The 12,653-nt window shown below is 40.3% G+C and overlaps 1 protein-coding gene across 1 annotated transcript in view; it reads left to right on the top strand.

The window, feature by feature from the left end:
• The window catches only part of LOC100374835 (oxysterol-binding protein-related protein 2-like), a 92,608-nt gene that overhangs the window by 31,254 nt on the left and 48,701 nt on the right, over nucleotides 1–12,653 (top strand). The window lies entirely within an intron of this gene.

The raw sequence follows: 12,653 nt of genomic DNA, 5'->3' as shown, positions 1-12,653 counted from the left end.
TGTGCGTCCGGACCTGTATCTTAGAAATGCCTGGACCAATCACAATCAAACTTCACACATGCATCACACATGATATTATACATATGCACGTCAATTTGTTTCACGATCTGATTTAAGATGGTCGAATGGCGGCCATTTTTGTGCTAAAAATCATCAAAATCAAGCATTTCCCAGCTGTTTATAGATGGATTTTGTTCAAACCTTGTATATACGTTGGACATTATAGGACCTTGATGCACAACATGTTGTTTTACGATCTGATTTAAGATGGCCGAATGGCGTCCATTTTTGTGCTGAAAAATCCTAAAAATCCAGCATTTCTCGGCTGTTTACAGATGGATTTTGTTCAAACTTTGTATATACATTAGACATTATGGGCCCTTCATACAAATAATTTTGTTTTTCAGATAAGATTCAAAATGGACGGCTGGAGGCCATTTTGTTTTAATGAATGTGGTTCTCGTGCCATATCTCTGACTTGTTTTGACTGATTATGTTCAAATTTTAAATATTCATTATACATCATGTCATAGATAAACAGATTTATTGGTTCGACGATCATATTCAAAATGGCCGAATGGTGGTCATTTTTGTGCTAAAAAATCATCAAATATCAAGCATTTCTGGCATTTATGGATGAATTTCAGTCAAACTTGGTACATACATTAGACATTACTGGGTCCTGATGCACGTCATTTTATTTGTCAGATTGAATTCAAAATGGCTGACTGGCGGCCATTTTGTTTTAATGATTGGGCTTCTAGAGCCATGTCTCTTAAATGCTTTGACTGATTATGTTCAAATTTTATATATTCGTTATAAATCATGTTTTATATATACATGTATCCAGAGCAATATCTCTCAATATGGACAAGTACTTGTTTGACGATCAGATACAAATGTCAATCATTTTAATGTTAAAAAATCATATTTCTGACATGGTTATATTCCAGCTATATTACTATAAACAAAACTATATATCTTAAATTTGATAACTAATGGGGACTGTGCCATGCATGGCTTGTTGAAATATGTCGTGGCCCCAAAAAAGGGCCAGCCGTTTGGTTTGTGCTTCCTTAGAAACGATTCAAGCAAATCGTATAAGGAGAGCCGCTAAGTGTTGCACTCGTTTGGCTTTAGCGTCGTCGACAATGAAAACAATGTTGCAATATTGTAGCAATTCGTACCTGGGAGAATGGTTGAAATCATGTTATTTTGGCTTTATAAATATTTTGTAGCAGCTTGCAAATCCATAACTGGGGCCAGCAATTTTGCAATGTTACGCCGAAGACTGCCAACTTTTTTACCATCTTTTATCACCACTATTGCATTTCTGTCATGAAAACTATTCTTCTGTCGTTGGACCGTGATTAATAAGCGTCGAGTCTGATAACAAAACAATGTCACGATTTGACCTTTATGATGAAATTCCAGTAGTGATGTCATTCTTAGCCAATCAGTAAAGCAGATGCATAAAGGTCAAAGATGATTGCTAGACTGTAAACAAAAGCATCGTGTGCCATCGCAGCAGAGCGACCCCATTTTTCTTCTCTCTTTATTATGATTAGACATAAATGAAAAGTGCCAAGCTGGCAGACTGCGAAATCCGTGGATTAAAAGTGCTAAGTCCAAATTGTGTGGGACGATATCGACGAACTTCAGGAATAAGTTGTAGGGATTTTGTTCGACGGCTACAGTGACACCGACTTGGACATTTGAGGGTTTTGAGTTTGACGAAGATGGCAATGAACGTACATACCGGTACTCATACTTTATTAAACACGTAAAATTCCCCAGGAGGAATTAAAATGGTTACATTTACACTAAACAAAACTAGACTAATAATACAAAACATTAAGACTAAAGTAATGATTAAAAAATAATAATTAATCGTAATAAAAAAAAAAAAAAAAACTTAAAAAAAAACATGAATAGTAATAAATCCCACTAACAGCAATAACAAATGTAGAAGAAACCATTGTTAAAAAAGTAATAACAATAATGATGCGTTAATGCATTAAGGGTTAAAAATTTTGGAGGTGTTGCTGTTTTAAGTCGAGGGCAGTTTTAATGAATTGTCCGAGTGTGATATGAAATGAGGTAAAATTATAACTCATTGTCAGTGCAAATTGTTCATTAATTGTAAAATTATCAAATTATTAATTTGTTTCTTACATTTCTCAAATATTAATTTTCTTTGGTCATTGTAAAATGGACAAGTCATGATGAAATGTTGTTCGTCTTCTATTTGGTTTTTTGTGCAAAGTTCACATACTCTTTCTTTTACAGGTGTTTTTGGTTTGGAATGTCGTTCTGTTTATATTTTTAAATTGTGGTTGCTTAGTCGAAATTTACATAATGCTTGTCTTAGTTCAACATTTTTCAGTGATATCAAATAGTTTTCTAATTCAAATTTATTTTTAAATTTTCTGTATGTTCTCAATTTATTACCCTCTTGATCATTATTCAATTCTTCTTTCCAGTACTGTTTAAATTGTTTTTCCAACTGTATTTGTAAATTGTTGTTATTCTGTCCAAATTAATTTTGTCACTTTTATTGATGTTGTTTAATTGTGTCGTTATTGCGATATACCATTTACTATTCATTTGCTTGTTTAGTATTGCTGCTTCTTTAATTAGTACGTTAGACGAGTTTATTGCGCGGTTGTAGTATTTGATCATTTGTTTTTGTATAAATAAATGTAGCGGATATTCACCCAGTTCTCCGTATATTGCCATTATGGAAGTGTTTCTCTTGATACTGAGAATAAATCTGCAGAAATGTAAATGGATATCTTCAACTTCCGATATATAAAAACTCTCATGGCCCCATATATCACTGCCATATGTCAGAATAGGTCTTACGAGCCTATGGAATAGGGACATCAATGTTTTTATATTTATATTAGAATTTTGTCCTAGTTTCCCTATTAAAGAAAACATGGCCTTTTGACCTTTACGTTAAAGTTTTTTATGGCTTCTTTGAATTTCCCATTTGGGCTTAATTGATTTTTTTAACAATATCAATTTCTTTGCTTTCATAGAAAAATATGTTATCTTCTAATAGTCTGTTCGATTTGTTGAAAACCATAATTTTAGTTTTTTCTGTGTTGAGTGATAGTCTCCATTGTTTTGTGTAGGTGGATAAGTTATCTAAACAATTTTGTAAGCCAAATAAAGATCTGAGAAGCTATGAATTTTTATAATTTTTACTGTGTAAATTTGTAAATTATTATTGATCTTGTATGACGGTTGATTCGTAATTTGTGTAGACCGGAAATCATTTTACGCAGTTTAACCCCTGACATTTTAATTCATTTTAAATTCACGCGTATTGGGCGTGTTTGTCGGCGAGAAATCCTAATTCAAATGATTTCTCACTGTCGATTTTTATTATTTCTGGTTTAGTTGTCACATTATAAGCAATACATTATTTTTGTTTTACTTCTAGTGTTGCATAGTGTTCATGTATTTCCGTTGCATGTTTTCATTTGCCGTTCTATTCCCTGTCGCAGTTCGATCTACATGTTGTCAATTTTTGTGAATTTTCGTTTTTTTTGCCGGGGCTTATACCCGGATAAATACGGTAATAGATCACTGCCTTACTTTCATTTCTTCCTACCTTACCTTCATTTCTCTCTACCTTTCTTCCAGTTCTCACTGCCTTTCTTCCAGTTCTCACTGCCTTTCTTCCAGTTCTCACTGCCTTTCTTCCAGTTCTCACTGCCCTACTGCCATTTCTCACAGTACTTCAATTCCCACTGCCTTTCTTCCAGTTCTTACTACCTTTCTTCCAGTTCTTACTACCTTTCTTCCAGTTCTCACTGCCTTTCTTCCAGTTTTCACTTCCATACTTCCAGTTCTTACTGCCTTTCTTCCAGTTCTTACTGCCTTTCTTCCAGTTCTTACTGCCTTTCTTCCAGTTCTTACTGCCTTTCTTCCAGTTCTCACTGCCTTTCTTCCAGTTCTCGCTGCCTTTCTTCCAGTTCTCACTGCCTTTCTTCCAGTTCCCACTACCTTACTTCCAGTTCCCACTACCTTACTTCCATTTCCCACTGCCGTACTTTCATTTCCCACTGCCTTACTTCCAGTTCCCACTGCCTTACTCCCAGTTCCCACTGCCCTACTTCCAGTTCCCACTGCCTTACTTCCAGTTCCCACTGCCTTACTTCCAGTTCCCACTGCCTTACTTCCAGTTCCCACTGCCTTACTTCCAGTTCCCACTGCCTTACTTCCAGTTCCCACTGCCTTACTTCCAGTTCCCACTGCCTTACTTCCAGTTCCCACTGCCTTACTTCCAGTTCCCACTGCCTTACTTCCAGTTCCCACTGCCTTACTTCCAGTTCCCACTGCCTTACTTCCAGTTCCCACTGCCTTACTTCCAGTTCCCACTGCCTTACTTCTATTTCTCACCGCCTTACTTCTATTTCTCACCGCCTTTCTTCCAGTTCCCACCGCCTTACTTCCAGTTCTCACTGCCTTACTTCCATTTCTCACTGCCTTACTTCCAGTTCCCACTGTCTTACTTCCAGTTCCCACTGCCTTACTTCCATTTCCCACTGCCTTACTTCCATTTCCCACTGCCTTACTTCTATTTCTCACTGCCTTACTTCCAGTTCCCACTGCCTTACTTCCAGTTCTCACTGCCTTACTTCCAGTTCCCACTGTCTTACTTCCAGTTCCCACTGCCTTACTTCCATTTCCCACTGCCTTACTTCTATTTCTCACTGCCTTACTTCCAGTTTCCATTGCCTTACTTCCAGTTCCCACTGCCATACTTCCATTTCTCACAGTACTTCAATTCCCACTGCCTTACTTCAATTCCCACTGCCTTACTTCAATTCCCACTGCCTTACTTCAATTCCCACTGCCTTACTTCTATTTCTCACTGCCTTACTTCCAGTTCCCACTGCCTTACTTCCAGTTCCCACTGCCTTACTTCCAGTTCCCACTGCCTTACTTCCAGTTCTCACTGTCTTACTTCCATTTCTCACAGTACTTCAATTCCCACTGCCTTACTTCAATTCCCACTGCCTTACTTCAATTCCCACTGCCTTACTTCTATTTCTCACTGCCTTACTTCCATTTCTCACTGCCTTACTTCCAGTTCCCACTGTCTTACTTCCAGTTCCCACTGCCTTACTTCCATTTCCCACTGCCTTACTTCTATTTCTCACTGCCTTACTTCCAGTTCCCACTGCCTTACTTCCAGTTCCCACTGCCTTACTTCCAGTTCTCACTGCCTTACTTCCAGTTCCCACTGTCTTACTTCCAGTTCCCACTGCCCTACTTCCATTTCTCACAGTACTTTAATTCCCACTGCCTTACTTCCATTTCTCACAGTACTTCAATTCCCACTGCCTTACTTCCATTTCTCACAGTACTTCAATTCCCACTGCCTTACTTCCAGTTCCCACTGCCTTACTTCTATTTCTCACTGCCTTACTTCTATTTCTCACTGCCTTACTTCTATTTCTCACTGCCTTACTTCCAGTTCCCACTGCCTTACTTCCATTTCCCACTGCCTTACTTCCATTTCTACTGCCTTACTTCCAGTTCCCACTGCCTTACTTCCAGCTGCCACTGCCTTACTTCCAGTTCCCACTGCCTTACTTCCAGTTCCCACTGCCTTACTTCCAGTTCCCACTGCCTTACTTCCATTTCCCACTGCCTTACTTCCATTTCTACTGCCTTACTTCCAGTTCCCACTGCCTTACTTCCAGCTGCCACTGCCTTACTTCCAGTTCCCACTGCCTTACTTCCAGTTCCCACTGCCTTACTTCCAGTTCCCACTGCCTTACTTCCATTTCTCACTGCCTTACTTCTATTTCTCACTGCCTTACTTCCAGTTCCCACTGCCTTACTTCCAGTTCCCATTGCCTTACTTCCAGTTCCCACTGCCCTACTTCCAGTTCTCACTGTCTTACTTCCATTTCTCACAGTACTTTAATTCCCACTGCCTTACTTCCATTTCTCACAGTACTTCAATTCCCACTGCCTTACTTCCATTTCTCACAGTACTTCAATTCCCACTGCCTTACTTCCAGTTCCCACTGCCTTACTTCAATTCCCACTACCTTACTTCCATTTCTTACTGCCTTACTTCCATTTCTTACTGCCTTACTTCCATTTCTCACTGCCTTACTTCCAGTTCCCACTGCCTTACTTCCAGTTCCCACTGCCTTACTTCCAGTTCCCACTGCCTTACTTCCAGTTCCCACTGCCTTACTTCCAGTTCCTACTGCCTTACTTCCAGTTCCCACTGCCTTACTTCCAGTTCTCACTGCCTTACTTCCAGTTCCCACTGCCTTACTTCCAGTTCCCACTGCCTTACTTCCAGTTCCCACTGCCTTACTTCCAGTTCCCACTGCCTTACTTCCAGTTCCCACTGCCTTACTTCCAGTTCCCACTGCCTTACTTCCAGTTCCCACTGCCTTACTTCCAGTTCCCACTGCCTTACTTCCAGTTCCCACTGCCTTACTTCCAGTTCCCACTGCCTTACTTCCAGTTCTCACTGTCTTACTTCCAGTTCTCACAGTACTTCAATTCTCACTACGGTATCACACTTTTTTCTCACAACATTTCTCACCACAATACCTTACTATTATTTATCACGACCTTATACCGGTACTACTTCCATTTCTCACTACCACACTATCGTACTTCTATTTCTCACCACAATACTTCAATTTCTCACTACCATATTTTCATTGCTCAAGACCTAACTACTTACATCGAAATCAATTCTCTACCTTGGACAATTTTTCTTCCCACCAACATTTTGGTGTTCATTCCACACATGTTTTTTTTTCTAACTTTTAGACTGAATGGAAATAATTAACATTAATCTGGAAAAAATTATGTAGGTGTTTTATATATTATAAAAAAAAAGTTCGAAAAGTTGGCCGAAAAATTCCAATGTATGTCATTTGAGCCAAATACCTCATCTAATAATGACAAACATAAATGGATCACCAAGCAAAATTCATCATTGCACTTAATACAAGTATACTAATTTATTGATATGCAACTGAAAATTATTATCATCAAATTATTCTAGTATCCTCGTGATATTAGTGGGCGAGTATGAATACAAATTTCTGATTTATTTATCCTTGGGTATGGGTATCAAAAAAAGACAGTTTAAATGAGCAAATCTCTCAAGATTGTACTTTTGAAATATGTATCAACACATAGAGCTATATTATCTGGCGTTACTCTGTGTTTGAAATAAATTCTATATACCTGTCATATCACATGATGTGAATGTATAAGGAGATAAAAAAAGATTATTTTAATACTCAGTGGATCTAGTGATCAGTGCAGGATGACTGTGTTGATTTGCGCTGCCTTCATGCAGTCAGAATATATAGATCATATTGACTGCTTTGTTTGAATACAGTGTATTGTAAAGTTGCTGCATTGCGTAACCAGGTCAGAATTAACAATCACTTAACAATATTGAATGCAGTGGGAAAAATGATTGTTTTTATATATCCCAAGGAACCTAGTTGATGTCAGTTCAGTGTGGATCTTGATTGTTGAATTGAATGGCTAAATATTTTGGATTTTGGGTTGAGATAATTGCCCCATGACCATAGTACTTATCATTTACATTTGGATGATATGTAAAGGAAATGATAATTAATGATAAATTATTTACCTAAACACACTTGTTTATGCGTAGGCTTCTTCCATGTATTCTTTCAAATTTATTGTGCAATTATTTAGTTCTTTGATACCTCTTGAGGGGAAGTAAAGGGAAATAAACATTATTATTATATTATTATTATTAGTTGTGACGTTTAGTGTGAAATATGGTTTGATATACGTCATGATATTCACGTTAAGAGTTATGATTTGATATATCATGCAACAGTATGGAGAGAAGAAAACAAATTTAGATTACCGAGTTTATCAAGCAATGTGGTATTATCAAATTGAATAACAACATGATTAATCAGCATGATGCAATTACAATAACTCCTTTTATAATACCATTGCCCATATTTGGACATTGCTTTATGTCATTGCTATACTTTATCAGTCAATAGATTTTTACTCTATTATGGCCCGGAATCTGCATATTATTTTGACGTTAACAAAAACTTGTGCAACTTTTTCAAAAAGCACATTAATAAAGAACTGAGACAAAATACTTCACATGATACATGTACTGTATTTCCTCTATTAGTAGTGCATGCATGCATGTATTTAAATGACATAGCTTTATATTACACGATAATACAAACATATATTAAAGTAAATTCATTTTAAAAAAGCCCCCAAATTTAACTAAATTCTGATGGTGGTAATTTATTACAATGCTGAATCTCCCAGTGTCATATTGGATTTGGAGAAAGGTCTTTGCCTCACACATTATCTTGCCATAGAACATTTCTCCTCATCCGATATGGCATTGTAGGCCATTCATTATTACATATAATACTGGTATAATAATCATCATCATTGAATCAAATACAAATGTGTGTCCGCTGGCAAACTTTAAATGATTGGGTACCCGGATTGCCTTACTATTGGTTACCCAAAATTGGCCTTACTGTTAGGTACCCGGATTGGGCTTACTATTCGGTACCCGGATTGGCCTTACTTTTGGGTACCCGAATTTTGTCTCTCTGTTGGGTACCCGGATTGGCCTTACTATTGGGTACTCGAATTGTCCTTACTATTGGGTACCCGGATTGTCCTTACTATTGGGTACCCGGATTGTCCTTACTATTGGGTCCTCGAATTGTCCTTACTATTGGGTACCCGAATTGTCCTTACTATTGGGTACCCGGATTGGCCTTACTATTGGGTACCCGGATTGGCCTTACTATTGGGTACCCGGATTGGCCTTACTATTGGGTACCCGGATTGGCCTTACTATTGGGTACCCGGATTGTCCTTACTATTGGGTACCCGGATTGTCCTTACTATTGGGTACCCGAATTGTCCTTACTATTGGGTACCCCGATTGACCTTACTATTTGGTACCCGGATTGTCCTTACTATAGGGTACCCGAATTGTCCTTACTATTGGGTACCCAGATTGGCCTTACTATTGGGTACCCGGATTGTCCTTACTATTGGGTACCCGGATTGTCCTTACTATTGGGTACCCGAATTGTCCTTACTATTGGGTACCCGAATTGTCCTTACTATTGGGTACCCGGATTGGCCTTACTATTGGGTACCCGAATTGGCCTTACTATTGGGTACCCGGATTGTCCTTACTATTGGGTACCCGGATTGTCCTTACTATTGGGTACCCGAATTGTCCTTACTATTGGGTACCCGAATTGTCCTTACTATTGGGTACCCCGATTGACCTTACTATTGGGTACCCGGATTGTCCTTACTATAGGGTACCCGAATTGTCCTTACTATTGGGTACCCAGATTGGCCTTACTATTGGGTACCCGAATTGTCCTTACTATTGGGTACCCGAATTGGCCTTACTATTGGGTACCCGAATTGTCCTTACTATTGGGTACCCGAATTGTCCTTACTATTGGCTACCCGGATTGTCCTTACTATTGGGTACCCGGATTGTCCTTACTATTGGGTACCCGAATTGTCCTTACTATTGGGTACCCCGAATTGTCCTTACTATTGGGTACCCCGATTGACCTTACTATTGGGTACCCCGATTGACCTTACTATTGGGTACCCGGATTGTCCTTACTATAGGGTACCCAAATTGTCCTTACTATTGGGTACCCAGATTGGCCTTACTATTGGGTACCCGAATTGGCCTTACTATTGGGTACCCGAATTGTCCTTACTATTGGGTACCCGAATTGTCCTTACTATTGGGTACCCGGATTGTCCTTACTATTGGGTACCCGGATTGTCCTTACTATTGGGTACCCGGATTGTCCTTACTATTGGGTACCCGGATTGTCCTTACTATTGGGTATCTGAATTGTCCTTACTATTGGGTACCCGAATTGTCCTTACTATTGGGTACCCGAATTGTCCTTACTATTGGGTACCCGGATTGGCCTTACTATTGGCTACCCGGATTGGCCTTACTATTGGCTACCCGGATTGGCCTTACTATTGGCTACCCGGATTGGCCTTACTATTGGCTACCCGGATTGGCCTTACTATTGGCTACCCGGATTGGCCTTACTATTGGCTACCCGGATTGGCCTTACTATTGGCTACCCGGATTGGCCTTACTATTGGGTACCCCGAATTGTCCTTACTATTGGGTACCCGAATTGTCCTTACTATTGGGTACCCGGATTGTCCTTACTATTGGGTACCCGGATTGGCCTTACTATTGGGTACCCGGATTGTCCTTACTATTGGGTACCCGAATTGGCCTTACTATTGGGTACCCGGATTGTCCTTACTATTGGGTCGTCAAATTGTCCTTACTATTGGGTACCCGAATTGTCCTTACTATTGGGTACCCGGATTGGCCTTACTATTGGGTACCCGAATTGTCCTTACTATTGGGTACCCGGATTGGCCTTACTATTGGGTACCCGGATTGGCCTTACTATTGGGTACCCGGATTGGCCTTACTATTGGGTACCCGGATTGGCCTTACTATTGGGTACCCGGATTGGCCTTACTATTGGGTACCCGGATTGGCCTTACTATTGGGTACCCGGATTGTCCTTACTATTGGGTACCCGGATTGTCCTTACTATTGGGTACCCCGATTGACCTTACTATTTGGTACCCCGATTGACCTTACTATTTGGTACCCGGATTGTCCTTACTATAGGGTACCCGAATTGTCCTTACTATTGGGTACCCGGATTGGCCTTACTATTGGGTACCCGGATTGTCCTTACTATTGGGTACCCGGATTGACCTTACTATTGGGTACCCGGATTGTCCTTACTATAGGGTACCCGAATTGTCCTTACTATTGGGTACCCAGATTGGCCTTACTATTGGGTACCCGAATTGGCCTTACTATTGGGTACCCGAATTGTCCTTACTATTGGGTACCCGAATTGTCCTTACTATTGGGTACCCGAATTGTCCTTACTATTGGGTACCCGAATTGTCCTTACTATTGGGTACCCGAATTGTCCTTACTATTGGGTACCCGGATTGTCCTTACTATTGGGTATCTGAATTGTCCTTACTATTGGGTACCCGAATTGTCCTTACTATTGGGTACCCGAATTGTCCTTACTATTGGGTACCCGGATTGGCCTTACTATTGGGTACCCGGATTGGCCTTACTATTGGGTACCCGGATTGGCCTTACTATTGGGTACCCGGATTGGCCTTACTATTGGCTACCCGGATTGGCCTTACTATTGGCTACCCGGATTGGCCTTACTATTGGCTACCCGGATTGGCCTTACTATTGGCTACCCGGATTGGCCTTACTATTGGCTACCCGGATTGGCCTTACTATTGGGTACCCGGATTGGCCTTACTATTGGGTACCCCGAATTGTCCTTACTATTGGGTACCCGAATTGTCCTTACTATTGGGTACCCGGATTGGCCTTACTATTGGGTACCCGAATTGTCCTTACTATTGGGTACCCGAATTGTCCTTACTATTGGGTACCCGGATTGTCCTTACTATTGGGTACCCGGATTGTCCTTACTATTGGGTACCCGGATTGGCCTTACTATTGGCTACCCGGATTGGCCTTACTATTGGCTACCCGGATTGGCCTTACTATTGGCTACCCGGATTGGCCTTACTATTGGGTACCCGAATTGTCCTTACTATTGGGTACCCGAATTGGCCTTACTATTGGCTACCCGGATTGGCCTTACTATTGGGTACCCGGATTGTCCTTACTATTGGGTACCCGGATTGTCCTTACTATTGGGTACCCGGATTGTCCTTACTATTGGGTACCCGAATTGTCCTTACTATTGGGTACCCGAATTGTCCTTACTATTGGGTACCCGAATTGTCCTTACTATTGGGTACCCGGATTGGCCTTACTATTGGGTACCCGGATTGGCCTTACTATTGGCTACCCGGATTGGCCTTACTATTGGCTACCCCGGATTGGCCTTACTATTGGGTACCCGGATTGGCCTTACTATTGGGTACCCGGATTGGCCTTACTATTGGGTACCCGGATTGGCCTTACTATTGGGTACCCGAATTGGCCTTACTATTGGGTACCCGGATTGGCCTTACTATTGGGTACCCAAATTGTCCTTACTATTGGGTACCCAAATTGTCCTTACTATTGGGTACCCAAATTGTCCTTACTATTGGGTACCTGGATTCTATTTTTATAATTACACTTTTACTGATTTTATTCAAATTATGGGTGATTGATTTCTTGACAAATTGTAGTATGAAATCTACACAATCTCTGACTAAAAAATGCTTCATACAAGTACCATATGCAAAAATGCTAACAAAGAACTCTTGTCCGTGAATAGTTATTATACATCTTTCTTATTTTGGCAGTCTAGAACATACTAGTAGAGTAAAAGCATGGAGCTACCAGCGGCTGATGTGTCGTCTGAAAAATGTTCAACATCAAAATGTTGAACAGCGCCCTCGGTGCCAGGGTTCAAATTTGTATTTGTAAAGTGTTTATGCTGGTCTAAGGAATCATGAAGTTCAAGTTTTAAACATTACATACTCTCAATTGCTTAAATTAATTGTGCATGATATACAAAAAAACTAGAAACATAGAA

Source organism: Saccoglossus kowalevskii, chromosome 14 (genome assembly GCF_978046115.1).
Source record: "Saccoglossus kowalevskii chromosome 14, keSacKowa6.1, whole genome shotgun sequence".
Lineage (NCBI taxonomy): Eukaryota > Metazoa > Hemichordata > Enteropneusta > Harrimaniidae > Saccoglossus > Saccoglossus kowalevskii.
The sequence above is the reverse complement of the archived record's forward strand: the minus strand, read 5'-3'. Positions and strand labels throughout refer to the sequence as shown.